Source organism: Benincasa hispida, chromosome 1 (assembly GCF_027475165.1).
Source record: "Benincasa hispida cultivar pf3 chromosome 1, pf3_genome.v1.1, whole genome shotgun sequence".
Lineage (NCBI taxonomy): Eukaryota > Viridiplantae > Streptophyta > Magnoliopsida > Cucurbitales > Cucurbitaceae > Benincasa > Benincasa hispida.
In genome coordinates this window covers 60802827-60810392 of record NC_143478.1, presented here as the reverse complement: position 1 = coordinate 60810392, position 7566 = coordinate 60802827, and positions in this window count along the sequence as shown.

The window sequence follows — 7566 nt, the reverse complement described above, 5'->3', positions numbered from 1 at the left end:
CTAAATGGTCTGTAGTATATGGATAAGACTGGGTACCTTATCTTGGTGACACTACGAGTATGGCCCACTTTGTAGGTGTTACAAATGTTGTAAAGTGCTACAAATGATCTAATCCTGATCATTCATGTATTAGACATGTAAGTGGGAATATTCTATACAAAGGAGTTTGTATAAGACCGGACCACGAAATTATTGTTCTCATTATATAATACCATTCATAATAGAGACTTTCATTTCACCAGGATGACCATAGGTAACATCACCTTAATCCTAAGTAAGTTGTGAACTCCTGGCTATAAGGGCGGTCCTTTGATTTGTATGGGTGAGAGTAGCCAGATCGCCAACTCAACAAGCCTACCATTTTGGGGATTCGTCTTATTAGGGAGCTAAGAACACAGCTACACAAGATGGAATTCACTATTTTTCCGAAGCAGGGATAAGTAGATAAATTGCTCCCTTAAGGGCCGATTCCAAATCTTGAACAATGTGGCGCTTCACCCTCTCCTGGTCTGAGAGGGGTTTAGTCATAGTGGGACTATGATCTATTATTCATTAAAGGGATCAGTGGTACTTAAGGAGTTAGATGTAACTATAGGGGCAAAATGGTAATTTGGTCCAGTTGTACTTACGAGCAATTTATGAAGGGTCATCGTACTGTTAATTGGTTATATCCAATGGACACAAAAATATATTTGTAGTGAGAAGAGTGCAACTATCGATCTTTATTGGAGTGCCCGACAATTAATGAATGGTGGATAATGTAATTAAAGAGTTTAATTAAATATTCACGTACCGTTGGAGTTTCAAGCTACAGGTCCTAAGGTCCCCTTGGTAGCTCAAAAGAATTTAGTTGAGAATTAGTTTTTGGGTTAATTTGAATTATTCAAATTAATAAGAGGGAATTATAATTAAATTGATTCAATTATATATGATATAATTGTCATAATGTATTTGATATATTATTGTTTAATTGGAGGAAATAAATATTTGAATGAGATTCAAATATATTTCTATGAATGTGATTCATAGTTTTTAAATTTAATATAAATATGATTTATATTAAATGTCATAAAATAGAGAAAATGAACTATAGTTTATATTGTATATAATACAATATTAAAACTATATGTTATAGTTTAATATAAATAAGATTGATAAGTTAGTTATCATATTTATTTTTATTATTTTGGATAATAAATCCTATTTTCTCTCCAACCACCTTAGTGGGTGGTTATTGGGTTTTGAAAGAATAAAAGAAAATTGTTTTCTCTTCTTCCAGACGGTGGATATACGATTGAAGGCCATTTACTATACGATAGAGTATCACAGAATCGTTCTGTGTTCTTCCTCAATCTTCTTCCTCCAAACTCAAACACTCCCTCCAAACCAAAATAGTCAGAGCCTACCACTCCTGGACTCTCACCCTGAGAATACCAAAGGCTTCTCCTAGTGGTTGTGTCTCTTCTTGGTTCATGAAATTCTTGAAGAAAGTCTTCAAGGTTTACTGAGTTCGAGGTTTGTGATAGTTCGAGGGATTTACACGAAGAATAGTTCTTCAAAGGGAACTTTATTTCTTTACAAAATGCATGTTGTAATTTATTTAGAATGCATATCTTGTATATTTGTTGTAAATTTAGTTTTTCAATCTAAATGGAATTTGAACGATCCACTTCCGCTCAAGGATCTCTTTAAAACGAGTTCCTTCAGAATGGACTTCTAAGCGAGTTAGAAGAAAATTCTTTACCAGTATGTGACACATGTCTTGAAGGAAAAATGACTAAAAGGCCTTTTACTAGAAAGGGTCATAGAGCCAAAAAGCCCTTAGAACTTATACATTCAGACCTTTATGGTCCTATGAATGTTAAGGCAAGAGGAGGGTTTGAATATTTCATCTCTTTTATAGATGATTATTTAAGTTATGGGTATATTTACCGAATGCATCATAAGTCTGAAGCCCTTGAAATGTTCAAGGAGTACAAGGTTAAAGTTGAAAATGCATTAGATAAAATAATTAAGACACTTCGAACTGATCGAGGTGGAGTGTATATGGATCTTATAGGACTATTTGATAGAACATAGAATAGTACCCCAACTCTCAGCACCTAGTACACCTTAGTAGAATGGTGTATCAGAAAGGAGAAATCGAGCCTTGTTGGACATGGTTCGGACTATAATGAGTTACGCTCAATCGTTCATAATATATTATTTATGCTCATTTACCTAAGTAACTTTAATCTAAGCTACCTACACTACTTCATAATATATGTAGCAAGGTTAGGTCGTCTCCTCAGGGAATCTTTAAATTTTAGCTAATCATTGAATTTGATCGATCACATAAGGGATTTTAGAACTCTTGATTGCAAGGAAAAATAAATTGCATGAATGTAAAAGCATAATTTAAAAGAGAGTTTAGTTCAATCAATGAAATCTAACTTAGGAAACTCGAAATCCACTCATCTACTTGGTTGTTCATTGAATACTAAAAATTCATTGCTTACTTAACTTTGTTCTTGGCTCGTTTACTTGGAAGTCCAAAGCTAAACGCCTTAATGCATTAATTGATTTCTCAATTATCCTATATGTTCAACTAACTGGGTTCAAGCATCCATATTAATTCAACTAAGCTTAAGTATCTAGCCAAGACAATTGAACATACTGATTTAATTCATGATTCAATGAGTTATGCAATTAACAAATAAGAATTCCCCTAAACAACATGAAAATTAGCCTCAAACATGCAACACCATATGCCCTAATGAGATTCATATACAACAATGCGTTCCTTTCTAGCAATCGAAGAAAATCACAATGGGTGATCAAACCATCAATGTTTCCTAAGCATATAAGTTAGAATTAATCAAGAACAAACAAAATTTAGCAACAATTAGAATTTAAATTAAATCTCGCAACCAAGAATCAATGAGTTTCAATCATATCCTAAGCTAGAAATAACATACCTTTGTCATTCATAATGTGGCAAAATGAGTTACAATCTCCAAATTAAATGAAAAATACAAAGAATTTAATGTTAGAAAGAAAGTGCAGAGAGAATGGAAGCTAGATTTTGGATGACCAAGCATAGAATGACTAAATTGGGCAAAATTTAACTTATATAAAGTGCAAAGCATTGCAATGCTAAGGGCAATGTAACAATACTAGCTTTTACTTGTCGCAACATAAAGCCTCAACATTGCAACGCCCATGTCCTATGTGTTGGGAATAGTGTCCTAAATCTCCTTGTAATCTCGTAGTTTCTAAACTTTATATAAACATATTATTGTTAATAAAATAAGTGTTATTTTATTAGTATATACTCAATCCAATAAATTAAGATTCGAGGTTATTTCATGTAATTTAAACAAGTATGTAGAGACATACAAGTGGATCTTGTTTAAATAATAACCTAAATGGTCTGTAGTAGATGGATAAGGTTAGATACCTTATCCTGGTGACACTACGGCTACGGCCCGTTTTGTAGGTGTTACAATTGTTGTGAAGTGCTACAAATGATCTGATCCTGATCATTCATGTGGAGACATGCGAGCGCGAGTATCCTATACAAAAAGTTTGTATAAGACCAAACCACGAAATGATTAGTCTCTTTATATAACGTCATTAATAATAGAGACTTACATTTTACTAGGATGATCATAGGTGACATGACCTGAATCCTGAGTGAGTTGTAAACTCCTACTCATGAAGGTGGTCCTTTGATATGTACGGGTGAGAGTGGCCAGATTTTCAACTCAACAAGCCTACCATTTTGAGGATTCATCTGACTAGGGAGCTGGGAACATGGTTACACAAGACGAAATTCACTGTTTCCTCCATGTAGGGGCAAGTAGATAAATTGCTCCTTTAAGGGCTGATTTCGAGTCTTGAACATAGTGGTCACACCCTCTCCTGACCCGAGAGGGACTTGGTCATAGTGGGACTATGACTTATTGTTCATTAGAAGAATCAGTGGTACTTAAGGAGTTAGATGTAACTACAGGGGCAAAACGGTATTTTGGCCCAGTTGTACTTACGAGCAATTTGTGAAGGATCATCGCGCTGTTGATTGGTTATATCCAATGGACACAAAAATTTATTTGTAGTGCGAATAGTGCAATTGTCGTTCTTTAGTGGAGTGACCGAGAGTTAACGGATGTTGGGTAATTTAATTAAAGAGTTCAATTAATTATCTGAATACCATTGGAACTTCAATCTATAGGTTCATAAGGTCCCCACTATAGCTCAACAGAGATTTAATCTTTAGATTAATTTGAAGTGTTCAAATTAATTGAGGGAATTAATTATATATGGTATAATTAATTATAATGTATTTGATACATTATATATGAGAGGAATTTGAATATGATTCAAATGCCAATTATATGAATGAGATTCATGCAATTAAATATAAATATGATTTATATTGAGAGGAATAAAATATTTGGATATGATCCAAATATCATTTATATGGATGAAATTCATATAAATAGATTTAATATAAATGTGATTTATATTAAATGCCATGTATAGTTAAGAGAGAATAAAATCTATAGTTTATGTTGTATTTGATGCAATATAAAACTATAGGCTATATGTTATATTTGATATAACATATAATGTATATATATGATAAAGTAGTTATTATATATATTCTATTTTATTAATTTAATTGAAATTAATAATAGGAAATGAGTTATAACTCCCTCCCTCTATTCTCTCAATGATACTTACGTGAGATTCAAATTAGTTGTGGAAGATGATCTTCTTTCTCAATTCTCACACAGAGAATAAGTGTTCTCTCCAAAAGAAAAGTTCTCTGTAGAAACATCCTTTTCATCCTCTCCATCTCCTTCCCTTTTACAAGGATTCAAGTAAAGCCCACAACTCCTGCTTGAATCCTTTAATCCTAAGGAGAATACATAGGGTTCTCGAGTGGTGGTGTTCGTGCATGAAGAAGGAGATCTGCGAGGAAGGAGTTCCATTCCTGGCTTGTACAAGGGATTTCTTGAAGAAAGAGTTCTTTAAAGATAAGAGTTTCTGAAACCCTTTATATTTGTTTTTAAAGCATGCTGTAATTTAATTTTGAATGCATATATATTTGTTGTTTTATTGTAAAACTTTATGTTCAATAAAAATAGAATTTGGAACAATCTTTGCTTCCGCTTAAAAGATTTTTTCTGAAAATTTCCTTCACTATGCTCCTTGGCATGCGCCTTTCCCGTGTCCATCAAACTTCAGGCGTAACGCAAAATGGAAGATGCAAGGTTGCGACGCTCCCAAGGGCATTTTGGTCATTTTTCATCCTTTCTTCACGGGTGATGCTAGGGAGCTCTGTTTTGGTTCGTTTTCATGCTATTTCGACTATAGAGGTCCATTTTTCCTCTCAGTTGCTCAATATCTACAAAATATCATAATAAACATGAAAAATCCATGAACGATCCTGAATTAAGCTAGGTAAAATAGCACTTTTATGATGTTGTCAAACGGCACGGATCTGGGAGGTGCATGATAGAGATCCAGATGCACGAACGGATCTAAGACAAACAGATCAGATGTGGAAGCACAAACGGGTTGGTCTGATCTGGACAAACTCAAAGGTGTAGCGCGTGGCGAAACAGAGACAGATCTAGGCGGAGACGAACCCATGACGTGAGATTTCAGCAAAGGCGTGAACTTTAGCTTATTTAAATGGCACTGACGAAATTTGAACAGAAAGAAACTAGACAGATTGTGAACGACATGAATTGGACAAATCTGGGAGTAGGTGCACGAAAGGATCTAGGCAAGGAGGATGACGCAAAAGAAGCATTATAGGTGGTCCATGGTTGCGGTGGATCTGAGTTCACGAGTGACAGAGATACCTACGGTGGCATGGATTACCGAATCCAGGAGTAAGTGTAGCGAATCTAAAAAACACTGATATGTGGGAGTTCGTCGATCGACAGTGAGCAGATTTGAGGCAGAGTAGACGATTTTTTAGAAGGAGTATGCACGACACCAACATTCGTAGTGCGCGACGACAACAGTGACGATGATGGGAAAGTGCATTGGTAGATCAAAAGATCTACAATGGTAGGCAGCGGCTGGGATATAACTACACTAAAAATCCTAACATGGCTTTGATATCATGTTAATTTCGTATATTTTATTGAATAATCAGGATAATTCAGTATATTTTCACAAAGGGGAATAAACTTACACCAAGAAACCAACAAAAGAAAATTTAAAAAAAGAAATATATTAATTAGGTAAATTACAATTCATAAACATAAACCATAATTTACGTCATAGGTTTTTTTCAAAAAAAAAAACGTTATTTACATGAGAGATTATTCTCTCCTTCATTAGTCACACGTGGGAAAGAGAGAGAAATAATCAAAGGAATAAGTCGTTGATTTGAAAGTGGGGATTACATTATTGAATATTAGAGAAGAAAAATTTGAAAAATTCCAACAACACAGGAGTCTATTAAATTTAAATATCAGACAAACTTGTACACGTTTTAGCAAGTGTTGCTGTTTCTTACGAAACCCCACTCATACCAATCACACTACTAATTGTGCACACGTGCGCCAATAATCTTCTATTCCATTTCCTTTTCTATTTATATCTTTGATTTTATGCATTAAATAACATATAATTGCAATTCATAACTACCTAACTTACCATTTTTATCCCTAAACTTTCTAACTTTGTTTATATTTTATCATCAAATTTTAACAAGTATTTAATAAGTTCCTAATTTTTTATTTTTATTTTATGGGTCCTTAAACTTTTAAATATGCCCTTAATTTTTAATTTTGTAATAAATAAGACAAATATATTCAACATTTGTTTTTTTAAATTCACGGACATATTAGTCACAAAATTAAAAGTTTAAGGTGTATTTATACCTAAAATTTAAATTTTTTTTATCAATTAGATCAATCAAGCCTTAAAATTTTGGGCAAATGTCAATTTATACCCTAAATTTTGGAATTTATATCAGTTTAAACCTTATTTACAACATCCTCTATATGTCATTTGACTAATATTGTGTGAAACTTATAATTGACATTAGACTCCTAAATTTTCATAAGTCAATCAATTTAGATCTTTCATTATGATTACTTTTGAAAATCATTCATGCATTAATTTTTAAACGTGTATAGACTTCTTCAAATAGACTAAATAGTCACACAGAATTTGGTAAGTTTTTTTTTTCTTCTTATTTTTATTTTTCTAAGTACAATTAAGGATGGGATATTGAAACCACAAATCTCGTGATTACTAACACATTTGTATGTCAGTTGAACTATATTCGATCTAATACAAAACTTGGTAAAGTAAGTGTGAACTAAGGGCAAAATTGATAAATCTATAAATGAAAATAGAGATTTTAAAGATAGGCATTGTTAGGAAAACTTGACCTAATATTTGGGTTGGTGGACAAACTAAAAGAGAAAAATGGCAAATCCATTGTCGTGTTTGACTTGAAAAATAAACCTTAACCAAAAAGTAAAAGCCAATAATTATAATAATTATTATTATAATAATTCAAAAAAAAAATGTAGTAACTACTTTCACTTTCAC